Genomic DNA, 14817 nt, shown 5'->3' on the forward strand with positions numbered 1-14817 from the left:
ACTCAGCGGCGGTGTTTGATGGTGTTACCTATCAGTTTAATGACCAAATCAGACTGGCCAACTGACTTTAATGACGAAGCAAATATGTCACAGCCTTCATAAAACATAGGCAACTCAATGCAATGCATTTTTTAAACAATATTAGTTTATTTGTTTGTAATGCATGCTTAGATTAGGTATGACATCATAGTTTGGTTGCCAGGACATGCATAATAAGGTGTTGTCCGGGTACAGTTACCACAGTAGACACAGGCAGTGCCCGAAAATGTAATAGCACTGCCATCCAGCGTTAATAGAAAATAGCATAAGTAGAAAATTGCAATTTTTCAGGAGAGCAAAAGTGTTCAAATATTATTTTGAGTTTTAAATCTGTTATAGCTTGTCGATTTTTTCGGTTTTTGACACTCAAATACAGGCAAAAGGCATATAAGACAAAAATATGTATTCTAAAAAACAAGTAAGCCAAACATTTTTAGTAACCAAACTTCTTCATAAAGGACTCAAAATATTAAATTACATTAAACTAAGTTTGGAAGAAATTTCTGAAAAAGTTTTAGAGTTTTAGAGAGTCTTGCACGATAGTTATTTGAGTATGTACCGCAGGGTTTTGGAGCTTGGACCATTATCTCAGGAAGTATTGACTTATTCCATAAAAATTTTGTACCGTTTTAAATATGGCCGCTAAAACAAACTAAGGAAAAAAGAATCTAAATGATGCGAGAGGAGCTCTTAAACTTCACTTTTTTCGAATTTTGTATGGGAGGTACCCGAAGAAGTGGACGATAGCCCATATTCCAATCTGATACTTGACTGGATGAAATTATATGACTGCAAAGTCTCGTTTTAAATATGGCCGCTAAAACAAACTAAGGAAAAAAGAATCTAAATGATGCGAGAGGAGCTCTTAAACTTCACTTTTTTCGAATTTTGTATGGGAGGTACCCGAAGAAGTGGACGATAGCCCATATTCCAATCTGATACTTGACTGGATGAAATTATATGACTGCAAAGTCTACATCAATCAGAAACTCCATGCAAGAATTATCCTGCGGATTCGCCTTTTTGGATGGTGCCATCAGGGTTTCTTGGAACATTTTGCCCAATATCTCAGGAAGTATGGACTTGCGCAAGAAAAAAATTGTACCGTTGTAAAGGGAGCCGCATGGACAACTTACTGAAATAAATTTCAAAACGATCTGAGAGGAGCTGTTAAACTTCACTTTATCCGAATTTTGTGGGGGAGGTACCCGAAGGAGTGGACCAATATATGTAGTCCATATTCGAACCCAACTAATATTTGGAAGGTATAATACGATGTGCAAAGTTTGAACCAAATCGATTGCTCCCTTTGAGAGTTATCGTTCACACCATTTTACAGACAAATTTTGAACTTTTTTGGGGAAGGTATCCGAAGGAGTCGACCGATATGGCCCATCTTCGAACTTAAACTAAGTTTAGACAAAATATTACGATACCCAAAATTTGGTTCGAATCGGTTGATCCGTTCAAGAGTTATCGTGCGCACCAGCCGGACAGACAGACGGACGGACGGACGGACATGGCTAAGTCGACTCCAAATCGTGTGAAACGAATTTCGTCCAAACATACTTGGGGTTTAAAACCGTTATTCCGATGAGGCACATTTTTGGCCGTATCAAAGTGATATACCCTTTTAGCCTAAAGGCTGAGGGTATAACTATGTTATCTGACCACTATGTTATCTGACCACGTACATCACCATTATTAGCATCAATGGAAAGGTCAAGAGTTCCTCTTCTAAATATAACTTGAAGGAATAAGGATATAGTCATTATACTAAAAATTTACCGATATCGTTACCCGTTAAATATTATCTGTTCATTGTATTAAATTGCAAGTCTCTGCGGTAAACCGAAACTCTACTCAAAATTTCTCGTCGATCAGACTATAATTGCGACATACAGAGCCGCAACAAAATCGGTCGAATTTTTTGTTTCTGGTCCATTTTACCCACAAAATATTTTGCGTTATTTTGGTATACCACATGGGGTCTACGACGAATATTTCGGGGTTGTTACATGCATCTTCGGAAAAAAAGTTATAATGCCGTTTCCACATTGTAGGGTATAATTATAAATTTTGTTCTGTTGTTGTATTGTTAGGCTATAGGCTTTTTAAGTAAAAGACTTGATGTTTAATTTTTCCAAGCTTTATTTGTTTCCAATATTTCGATTGGATTCTCCAATCATCTTCAGGGAACTACAATTATTACAATTTGTAAATGTTTTACAAAAGTGAGGTGTACTTAAAACTTACTTAAAGGAAGAGTAATGGCTGTTTACAGTCCAAAGTACTATCTTTAACTAAAGGTTTTTCATATCTGTATTTGTTTACCAAATGTCTATAGATCTGAGCGCAATTGTCGGTGTCCGTTTTATAATTTAATCGTTTGTTAGTGGGTGTGTTTATTATGTGCAACATCTCAAGAGTGAAGCGTTTATGGTAATTGTTCTCTTGAGCTAAAATTTTTACGTCATCAAAATCAGGGACGTGTCCTGTGAGGGTGCAGTGCGCTGCAAGCGCTGTTTTTTGTTCTATTGGTTTGTTTCGAGCTTTTAGATCTGATTTGTGCCAACATATACCTTCTGGCATATGTTGGACTTGTCACCCTTACAATTAATGCGATAAACTACGTTGGATTTGTCTTCGATGTTTATTTTGCTTTTAAGTTTGCTGAATAAATTATTCAGAGTATTATTTGATTTAAACGCCAGTTCATATGTGGTGTCGTCATAGATTTTTGAGTGTTTGACTCGTTCAGAGAAACCTCGAATATATGTCATTGGTTTGTAAATCTTTTCGTTCATCTCCCGCGTTTTTGTGTGATTAGTTTTGGCTGCACGATTTATAAGGTTGTGTATAGTCTCATTGGGAAAACTGTTATTGCTAAGAATTTCTTTAATTTTGTCAATGTTTTTCTTGTGATATTCCGCATCACTTATTTCTAACACCCTTCTAATAAAGTTAGAAGCCGTATTTATTATGGTTTTTCTTGGGTGTTTGGATGTGTAGTTTATGAGTCTCCCAGAAGCCGTGGGTTTCGGGTACCAGTCCAATTTTAGTTTACATCCATCTCTTATAACGACTGAGTCTAAATACGGTAGTCTGTTGTCATTTTCCATCTCCATTGTAAATTTAATTTGTGGGTTGTATGCATTTAGAATCTTTAATGTTTCATTGATGTCGTCTTTCTTGATAACTGCAAATAAATCATCGACATATTTCGTAAGAATTTTCGGTTTTGTTTGCATTTTCTCTATTGTTGAGTCTAAAAGTTTCTCCATTATAATATCTGCCATCACTGGGGATGCAGGCGAACCCATGGGCATACCTTTATTTTGTTTGTAAAATTTGTTGTCAAAAATGAAATATCTTGTATCCTTTATACAAAGCGTCAATATATCCATAAAAAGCTCTTTAGGTATTGATGTGTATGTTTTGATATTGTCCCATTTGTCTTCTATAGTATTCAGCGCTAGATTGACTGGAATACTGGGGAAAAGTGATACCACATCAAAGGAGATTAATATTTCGTCCGAATCGATATGTATGTATTTTGTTTATTATTTTCTAACTTTTATCCAGCTAGGGTTTGACAATAGTAGTAATGACCTAAAAGTCCTTTTCGATCCCATGTGTGCAAAAGAAGCGATTCTAAAAAAACAGATATTTATTTATTTTTGACCTTTTTTCTCGAAAATGATTTCCTGTAGCGGAATTGAATGAACTTTTGCCCATTAATGACTAGAATAACGTTTATTCTATTTAAATACACTGTATAGTTATATGGTTGCTATATCAAAAAGTAGACCAATGTTCACAATTTTTGGTGGAAAAGATGTATGACCACCTAGAACCTCCAATGTCGAAATTCAGCTTAATTGTTCTGAAAATGTGGATAAAATCCTCAAAATACCGAATATCGGGAGGTACCGTTATAAGGGGGCTATACCCAAACGTGGACCTACATATGTCCAAAATTTTTGGTGGAAGAGTTTAGTACTAGGAACCGTGAGTACCGAATTACAACTAATTCGGTAGGAAAGGGGAGGTACCGTTATATGGGGGCTATACCAAAATATTAGCCGATGTTGTTCATATTTGGGCCATTATTTTCCGCGTTTCAGAAACATATCTCAATTCGGTTGCAAGTAATTAATTTCGCGCCGCTAGATCAGTGATTTCGACCACTGTGTGGGGTAAGGACTATTGCGCTGATTGCAGATCGCGATATTTTAAGAATGGTGACTCCTTTTTAAAAATCTTAGAGACCATTCTTGTAGACAGTTTTTAATGCTAGAAACACTAAATGAAAAGAAAAACAATAGAAAAACTAATTATTGTATGTATATTCGTTGTCGTTGCCAGATTAATAAAAAATTACCCCTGAAGATGTTGGAAAATTCCAACGATGCGTCTAGTAGAAAAATGGAATAAATACTCTTTATTTTTCATTGATACACGTAGACCTATAGGCCGATAAAACGAAGTCTTAAAAATCAAACCTACAACTTTTACTTTAGATGGTTTTTGTAAGCCCTGGCGTTTTTTGAGAAAAAACTACATTGTCATTGTTCGAGTTAAGAGGTGTTTGAGGTTTTATGACAATCTTCTAACATATATCAAGCTAATAAACATAACAAAACGGACAGTGTCCCGTTGGGAAATTCAGTTAACACATTTGCAATGGACATAAATTGAACCCTAATTTTCAATAGTTAGGATATTTAGCAAATTTAGCATTGATCATAAATCAGTTGTCGTTAATAGCCAGGGTGGTTTATTTTTGGGATTTTTAGGTTTAAGACACTTGGTATGCTTTTTGGCTGAGCGGAGTAAAAAACAATATTAATGGTGTTCTTGAAACCATTCCTGTAGGACTATTCTGTAACTTTTATCGATTGAAAAGTTGTTAAAATTTCTTTTGTTTTTGTAACAACTACAAAACAAATACATAGGCTTACTGTAGACAGTTTTTAAATCCACAACATTTACTATAGAGGGTGTTTGTCAGTTTTGACGTTTTTTGAGAAAAATTTATAAAACTGAATATGCCCTCAAAAATGTTCTTTATCTTTTTTGCAAACATGGGGGTCGTTGGGGACATTATTTCTAATGACAAACCCTAGAACTACACCAAAATTCAACTTGATGGGAATTTTTGCAATTTGCCCCTTGTAAGCATGTCTATTTTGACTGGACTAAACGTTTTGTGGAAACATACAAACAAAGACCCGATTGCCAAGGAAGAGCTTAAGAATGAAAACAAATGTTTTGATTCTTTGTTGGTCAAACGCTTGCTCGGCTTACCAATTCCCCACTACATTGCATTTATGCAATACATTTCTTTCGTTCTTCTCGTGATCCACTATGCTCTATCATTTTTTTTTTTTTTTTTATTTCAGTAAAGTTCATCACCGCCTACATTTTGAGCTTTGTTTTTGTAATTAATTTTTATTAAAATACATTCGAGATGTTTGACCTCTGGCCTAGATGGTGTTGACAATGATGATGTATCACTGACAGCTTCAGACATGTCTTAATGTCTTAAATTGTAATGACGTTAACTTTTATTTTCTCATTAAAATTTTAATGGAAGGCAGCAACGATTGTAATTGCATTATTCGATTCCATTATTGACAAACACGAAACCCAAGCATCAATAAAATATTTAGGGGTTACATTACGAGTGGTTTGTTCGACAATTTTATTACTGCTTACAATTAAATTTTGACTATTGAGAATTTGAAGTTTACCATGATGATGTCACAAGAAAAACTACATAAATATTGCGCAATTAACTTTATTGACGTTAGTGGTGAATTCACCACTATCAATAAAAACTACTAACAGATAAATGGTTTTCTGCTCCCATTAGAGAGATGGGAGTTACAAGTTACCAAATTATCAAAATATCGTCTGCTTAAAATTAATAATATTGAATATAAATGTTTTACAATATAGTGTGGCGGGAGTTATACTGCGTTTTCCCAAATTTGTAAATAAAATACTTAAATTCCACTTATTTATTAAAATATTTTTATTCAGAGAAAGCTCATGTATATGGATAGTGGTGAAATGGCCGGCAACTACAATGGGTTTGTTACCTGCTTATAGCAACAACTTTGTCCAAGACAGAAAATATACATTCAAATGAATGTGCTGGCTATGATTACTAGTAAAAATTATCCTATATTTGCCAAATATAGGAATTATAGCTAAATTTCTAGTTCTAACCTACAGATGTAAAATTTCCATTTTATATTTTAAGATTAAGAGTTTAATAACAATCTGTATATAAATGGTATGAAAACGTGGTCACCTCCCAAAAGATGGTTCGTGGATGCACCAGTTTTTAAACAAACGTTGTCCTTGTTTCATTTCCCACACAAGTTGTAGAAAATGTTGTTACCAATCTTTCTCACAAAGTTTTTAGTTCGTTTCCACTACAAAGTAGAACAAAATATATTAGCATGTTTGATTGATTTGCATGGTTCATTGATGTGATAACAAGTTCGAACATTTCTTCCGGAAATCAGACATTCAGCGGAAGTTGGTTATGACAAACACCAGTCCAGTGTGAACCCCCTTTTTTTGGGGTTGCTACCATGTAACGATAGAAACAAGTGTACTACGGCGACACATTTAGAGCGACACTAAAGAATTATAATAGACTTTGGTTCAATAAACTTGTGTTGACACATGCAGACAGAACAATGGAAAAACAAGTGAAACTTAGAAATGTTGATGTTACTACAACTCATAAGGGCGGTTTTCTTACATTGGAATGGGCTTCGATTCCATTACCATGACAATTACAATTTGCTGTGCTTGTGGCAGCTAGGCTACGCTTGTTGTCATATTCGCAAAAATGTGTGATTGGAAATGGGTCTCTTTGTATTATTGACAAGACATGTGGACGGACATGACTTTACTGTTGTCACTGACATTAGCAATGACGTTACAGCAAACACGCGCTATTGTTACTATGTTTTGATCGCCAAGCCATTGATTTGACATACATGACGAGTACAAGCAAATATTGCAAAATTCTATATTTATTTCCTCGTGTCATTCTTGACTCTCTCACACACACGCACACACCAAAACATGTGCTGTGATAAAACTTTTTGATTTCCATAGTTTACCACATTTATGGAAATTCTGCAAGTGGTGTGTATATTGTGTCGTTATCCTTTTCAATACATCTGCTTACGGACGGATAAAGGAAACCCCAAAAAATCTAATCGCTTCACTGATTGTGATAGGAAACACAAATCAATGGCTGGATCGTAGATAATCGGATTTGATAAAATTAAATTGACTTACAAATGTTTAATTAAAAGGCACAGCCGAATACAATGTCATCGTGGCTATGATGCGTATTGTGTCTGCTGCTGCAGGGTGGATATTCTTAGCCATGAAACATCCCTTTGATGGCTAACTATTAACACAGCATGTGCGAATTTTGTATTCATTGCGTATTGTGTTACATTGTCATTGTCCCAGTTAAGAGGGGTTTGAGGTTTTGTGCCAATCTTCTAACATAAATCAAGCTATTAAACACGACAAAACGGACCGTGTCCCATTGGGAAATGCAGTTAACACATTTGCAATGGACATAATTTGGACACTAATTTTCAATAGTTAGGACATTTAGCAAATTTAGTATTGATCATAAATCAGTCGTTGATAATAGCCAGGGTGCTTTGTGTATAAGTTTTTAGGTTTAAGTCACATGTTATGTATTTTGGCTGAGTAAGTTAAAGATGTTCACTAGGGCGACCCAATTTTTTTTTTACATTTGATGCAAAAACCTTTTATATACAATTTTATGTCTATCGGTTAGCGTAACCCATGCCATCCGAATGATCTATGTTTCTATAGTAATTTGCATGGGACCAAAGGTGCTTTTTCACGAAATGTTTTATCAAATGTGCTTTTTTTCTGTGAACACAAGTTCGATTTTCCTCCGCACTTTTTCATAGAAAACAACAAAAGTATAAATATGTATGCAAAGATATGTTTTTCAAAAAATAATAATAAAAAATACATTTATAAGAAAATTGAAAATGTTTTATTCGTAAGATAGCTTTTTGGCCTACTTTCTCATTATTTTAACACGGGCATGTCATAGGGAGTAAGTACTTATTTTTTGGAACTTAAAAGTAAATAAATAAGCAGTTACGACTTGAAGTAACCAGAGAGTAACTACTTATTTATCTACTTTTTAGTGGCCAAAAAATAAGTACTTACTCCCTATGACATGCCCGTGATAAAATAATGAGAAAGTAGGCCAATTTGTAATGAGTATTTTTGCTGGGTATGTAAGAAAAACCCAAAACAAAATCATTGACAGCGCTTTCATGAAAATTTTGATTTTTACACTGATATCCTATTCTATGAAAACCACAGATATATGCAAATGTACATTGGGGATAGAAATCTTGATTTGTGCGATATTGTTTGAATACTTATTGAATGCGAATTGTCAAGATAGATAAAATCGTCGAGTTTTCATTATGGATATTTTTAACAATCATATCCTCATTTATGCTGGTTAGCAAATTTAATATTCCATTTTTTACCAAAGTTCTTTATATATTTTATCGATTGAAAAAAAAATCACCCTCTTTAACAAAAATAGTGGTTATTTTAATCGCTGATATAATCTTAATTAACTTACAAATGTTCGAATTGGAGATAGTTACAAAAAACGGTTGACATAATCAATAGGGGTTGGTTTTTTGCAAAACTAATTAAGACAATCTGCTGGATTTTTTATTCCCTGACTAGAATTGTTAACGTGACATGTTTATGGGATAATGAGATAGATTTTCTCACAAAACGACAGATCAATAAATAAAGGCAAATCAATTTAATGAAGTTGGTTAAAAACATTTAGCACTTATAATTTTGGGCCGCCATGAAGGGTGGCTGTAATATCTTCGTCCAATCTGCAAAGCAAAGGGAAGAACACATGTTATATAAATGGGAATTGTTATTTTCATTATTTTTAAAATAGATTGACAAAGTAATTTAGCCATAAAAATAGGCAATAACCTATCATTAAATTTAATACAAAATATATTTTTTATGGCATTCTAAACTTTCAGAAAAAGTAATAATTTACAATTTTTTGAATGAAATTACTGTTTTCTTATTTTTACTGTGGTGTTTTAAATTTTTAGATTCACTTTGGCAGTTTTGTTGTGATGTGTGTTTATTTCTTATTTTTAAAGAAAGACCAGCTTAATCACAGATTTGTTGTTTTAAAATTTTAAAAAACTTGTTGTTTTTAAAATTTGTAAACAACAAATCTGTGATTAAGCTGGTCTTACTTTAAAAATAAGAAGTTTTAAATTTTATTCAAAATATTTCTAATATTGCTTTCAATTTATTCAAACCAAGTTGCATGAATGGATTACATGGAAAGGATTTGCAAATTTAAAATAAAATCTGCACCATATGAGGGTTGGGTTCAAAATTGAAATACAGTCACGTAGACACTCACATAAATATATAAAATTGATGGTCATAATTTAAAGATTTATAATAATATGCACATATAGGCCAACAAATGTATGGTCATGACCACTGTCCAAAACATAAATTTCGTTTTTATTCTTACACAGAAAGCAAATGAAAGAATTCGATATTGCAATCATTCACATTTCTCAAATGTTTGCGGAGCTTTCAAGCAGAAGTCATTCGACGACTAGGGTATGTGTTATGGTCCACATACCATTTAGCAATAACGCAATAATGTGGTTTCTCACTGAACAGAAATATAATATATAAATATAGGTTTAAGCAATAGTGTGTGACTCTAAATCTAAGCAAGAACTGATTTGAACAACAAAAACTTTCCTCTGCGTTTTGGGGTATATTCTCAAAATAGTCACAGGCATTTATAGAATATAAAAAGTTGTTTCCGTCCTTCCCCTTTATTCGTTCTTACCAAATTAAAATTTTATAACATGTTAGTTGTAATAAAAAATTGTCTGCAGTCTTTATTGAGTATGTTAGTTTCATTTACAAATTCTTATTCTTCAAAAAATGTCACGAATAAGAGTTGTAGATATGACTACCTAAAATGTTGTCAGAATGGCAAGCAGAGTCCCCGTTCCCCCGTATAGAGATTGGATTGACGTCATGCACATTACTTTTTTTTGGTAAGACTAGACAAATTAATGTATCATTTTATAGACGAAATATTTATTAAAGGTTTTTTGATTATCATACGATATAACATCCCGCATATCATGCTCAAAATGCTTTCCAAATGCTCTTAATGTTTAAAAAAATATTCTTTTTCTTGATAAAAAATCCTTTTATTCAAAAATTAGGTATTCTTGTGGACATTTTTCGGGTATTTATAAATTATTTATTCCACAATCGCTAAGATTAATTGATATTTGGTAATAATTTGAATTGAAGCACAAAATTGTTGCGGTGGAGGCACTTAAGGAAATGGCCTACATGGACCATTTGGAAGTGATGTTATTTTGAGAGTCATTCCTTTCGATATATTTAAGACCCATCAGTCATTTCAGTTTGTAACCGTAGGCTTTAATAATGAGGAGCACCTCGGTAAAAATTAGGGCGAAGGTCATTGTTTATGAAAGTTTTTAATTAATTGTATTAATTGATTTAAGGAGTTTGTGTTGAAAAAGTGCATTCTAGCAAAGTACCACAGACCCAACCAATATGCTACGATCGTTTCACTGGTGGTTATTCAGCTCAGCAGACATTTTTTTTTATTCCTTTATTGTTCCACTTGGGAGCATAGGGCTTCTACAAGAAAATTATATCTTATTTTATCGATACATATGGTTTTTATATCATTGATTGATTTATTTATTCGTAGTAATTCATTTTGGATTGTTCTACGCCAAGTGTTTTTTGGACGTCCTGGACGTCGAGATCCTTGAGGGTTCCATTCTAGAGCCGCACGAGGAATGCTGATCACCGGTTTTCTTAAAGTGTGCCCAATCCATCTCCACTTCCGTCTAGCGATTTGCTTTATAATAAATTCTTCTCTCGTCTTGATATGTAGATCTATGTTTGAGATAGTGTTTGGCCAAAATATGCCACAGATTATTCGGAGACATTTGTTGATGAATGTTTGAAGTTTTTGGGCTACATTTTTTGATATGAGCCATGTTTCACTACCATAAAGAAGTGTTGACTTTACACATGAGTTGAAAATTTTTAATTTGGTGTTCTGGGATATTTGTGCTGCTCTCCAGATTTTATTTTAGCGGCCAAATGCTGATCTGGCTTTTTTCAGCCGGTTGTCAATGTCGTCGTCTACGCCGTTGTCAGCCGACATCATGCTGCCCAAATAACAAAAGCTTTTGACAAACTCGATATGGTGATTTGAAATCGTAAAGCTGCAATCGACCGAGTTGTTTATTCGCATTGCAAAAGTTTTGCCAATATTAACATCCAGGCCTGCTTGTCTTGTCAATATAACTAGGTCATTAAATTTTTGTTGCATATCAGAGAATTTGTGGGACAGTAAGCAAATATCGTCCGCATACGCTAGATATTCTAGATGTTTGTGCATATCCCATACAATTCCTCTTTTCTTGTGGGACAGCTTCAACATAATTTCGTCTAGAACTACGGCGAATAGTAGTGGCGATAGTGCTTAACCCCAGCATTGGTATAAAAGGGGTCACTAATGGTCCCGTTGTGACGCACGTGATGGGCTGCGTTGTCGTACATTGCTTTGATTATGCGGATTAGCTTCATCGGGGTTCCTTTATTTTTCAAAGCTTCCCATATAGCGTTTCTTTTTATTGAATCAAAAGCTTTTTTGAAGTCGATAAAGACGATGTATAGTGGTGATCGCCATTCAATTGACTGTTCAATGACAATACGAAAAGTGTTTGTTTGGTCTAAACAGCTTCTATGTGGCCTGAAACCAGCTTGCTCTTCTTGTAGTGATTGCTCGACACACTCCAACCTGTTATTTATTATAATTGCTAGTATTTTATATATTGTATTCAGCAGCGTAATACCCTCCAATTATTGCAATCCTTGAGGTCATTTTTCTTTGGCAGTTTCACTATTGTTCCTTTTGTCCACGCTTCTGGTAGCTGTTCTAATAACCAAGCTTTCTGTATGTGCGGCGCTAGTATTTCTGCCGATGCTTGAGAGTTCGTTTGTAGGAGTTCAGGTGGAATGCCGTCTTCTCCTGGAGCTTTGTTTGTTTTCAGTTTATCGATTGCCTTTTTTATTTCAGTTATGTTCGGTTCTTCAACGTTTATGTTATGGTTTACTGATTCATTTTCGCGGCTGTTCAAATTTATGTCTCGTCTTCAGCATAGCTTACGTTGCTTATCGATTCGAAGTGTTGTCTCCATCTGCAGGTTTGCTCTTCTGTTGTTGTTAGTCGTCCCTGTTCGTCTTTTATAATCTGGTTTTTGTACAAATTTTGGTTTGCTATTTGTCCAATTATTTTGTGAAGCTCTCTCATATTATTCGCTCCTGCTGCAGCCTCCGCTTCGTTTGCCAAGTTTCGTAGATATCTTCTTTTATCGGCTCTTGCTGAACTCTTTACGGCTTTCGCAGTCTCTTTATATTGGGGTCTGAAGTCCGCATTATAATTCTGCAGTCTTTTTAGGCGGTTTCTTTGTAGTATTAGTTCCCATGTTGTCTCTGATATCCATTGTTTCCTCCTTTCATATTGCCTGCATCCAATTTTAGTGTTTCCTATCTCGCGTAGCATATTGCACGTATGTTCCCACGTGTCGTCGGGTACTGGTAGGCAATTTCTTAGAGTGTTCCCAATTACTTCATTGCACTTTAACTTAGATGTATTGAGACGTTTACACGTTTTTGCCATATTTTTATGTTTTATATTTTTTAGTTTGATTTTTATTGATGCGACAACTAACTCATGATCGCTGTCGATATCAGCTCCCCGTTTTGAGCGAACGTCCTGCAATGAACCTCTCCATTTTCGGCCAATGCATATATGGTCTATTTGGTTCCTGGTTATACCGTTTGGCGATGTCCATGTATATTTGTGTATGTTTTTATGTGGAAACAATGAGCCACCGATGACCAAGTCAAAAGTTTGACAGACTTCAATAAAACGTTCACCGTTGTTGTTTTTTGACCCCATTGCATGTTTTCCCATAATATGGCTCAAACCATCATTTCTGCTACCAATTTTTGCATTTAGGTCCCCCATAAGGATAGGTATATCCCTCTTCGGAACGCTATGTAGTGTTGCCGTAAGTTGATTGTAAAATTCGTCTTTAACTGCATCGTCAGCGTCTTCGGTTGGTGAGTAGCATTGTATTATTGTGACGCACTTCTTTATTGTTGTATGAAAACGAGCGGTAATAATGCGATCAGAGACAGGAGTCCACGATTTAAGTGATTTTGCAGCATTTTTTGCTATTAAGAACCCTACTCCGCTTTCACACCGATTCTCTTTGCCGCTATGTAAAATAGTATTACCCTCTGAGGATGTTGTTTTATTACTATTGCACCATCTCATCTCACTGATGCCTAGAATGGCTTTATTAAATCTTTCTATTTGATACTCGAGTTGTGCCAGGCGCGCTGTCTCCCTAAGCGTCCTTACGTTCCATTGTCCGATTCTAATCCGATTTCGTGTGCCGATAGTCGTCATCGTGGGGATATTGTTATCATTTTCGTTTCTTGTAGATGTTTCGTTAATCAGGTTTGGTTTCGGATAAGCAGGTGATTGGCCTGTTGTATCCTATGATGGTGCTGGGGCTGCCAACTTTTAGACGCCATCCCGTCTAGGTTTGGATACACGTTTGTATAGCGAACCGCTTGCTTCAAGACCGTCATCCGCTCTCCGCTGTTCAGTCGCCGTTTTTCAATTTCTGACACGCCAACCGATATCCAGTGGTAACCATACCAGCTGATCCAGCTTCTGCTCACCAAAGGTACTAAGGGACCAGCTGCCGTCCCTTAGGCTAGTTTTTGATCACCCCCGAGTATTTTATTTCCCCGGTACCCGCCTTATTACTGAGATAAGATGAGCTTCCCCAATTCGCCAGATGGGAGGGTCCCGATGGAGGAACTAGCAATCCCCACACGGGCAGCTCAGCAGACATATCAGATGTGAATGACTAAAAGACAAAGGTGGATTTTGATAACTTCTATTTATAGGGGCATTATTAAAATCAGCAGATATGAAGTATTTTTTGAAGCCTATTTTCTATCAAGTCTACAAGGTGTCTTGTCTTGTATCATATCTCAATACAAATGTACATTTAGTTGGTGGTGACGGAGCTTTTGGTCCATTATGAATATGTAACTGCCGCACAATGGTTAAGAAATCAATTTCCTGGCCAAAACCCCAATCTTTTGTCGTCACCGATAGTTAATTTATGTATGGGATACGATAGTAAACATATTATCGTAGCGTTTATAAGTAATGAGGTATTTTATTTTTCCCTAGGTACTAAACTTTAGTGAAATTCCAATTTCAGTGGACTAGAGCTTATAGGGAACAACAGGCAACAGCGTTTCGTTTTCACAAAAAGATTCCTGAGAGTGTCCTCTGTCCACACTTTTGTACCCGTCCCGTTCCGTTCGTTTAACACTTTTTCTAAATTTATTGAAATTACATGGGTAAAAGTGTGTGTTTTTAAATAAATGAGTTTTTATGAAAAACTGAGGAGTATTTTTTTAATTCTTAAAAATATTTCCTTACTATTTTTATGCAAGTCAAGCTTAATCTCATATTTTTTGTTTTCAAATTAAAAAACAACAAGTTTAAAG

The 14817-nt window shown here is 35.1% G+C and overlaps 1 protein-coding gene across 38 annotated transcripts in view; it reads left to right on the forward strand.

Moving 5' to 3' along the window:
* Fas1 (fasciclin 1 Fas1 domain-containing) overlaps window positions 1–14817 on the forward strand; it is a 69510-nt gene that overhangs the window by 28564 nt on the left and 26129 nt on the right. The window lies entirely within an intron of this gene.

This window comes from Musca autumnalis, unplaced genomic scaffold (assembly GCF_047663935.1).
Source record: "Musca autumnalis isolate F117 unplaced genomic scaffold, ASM4766393v1 scaffold_1, whole genome shotgun sequence".
Lineage (NCBI taxonomy): Eukaryota > Metazoa > Arthropoda > Insecta > Diptera > Muscidae > Musca > Musca autumnalis.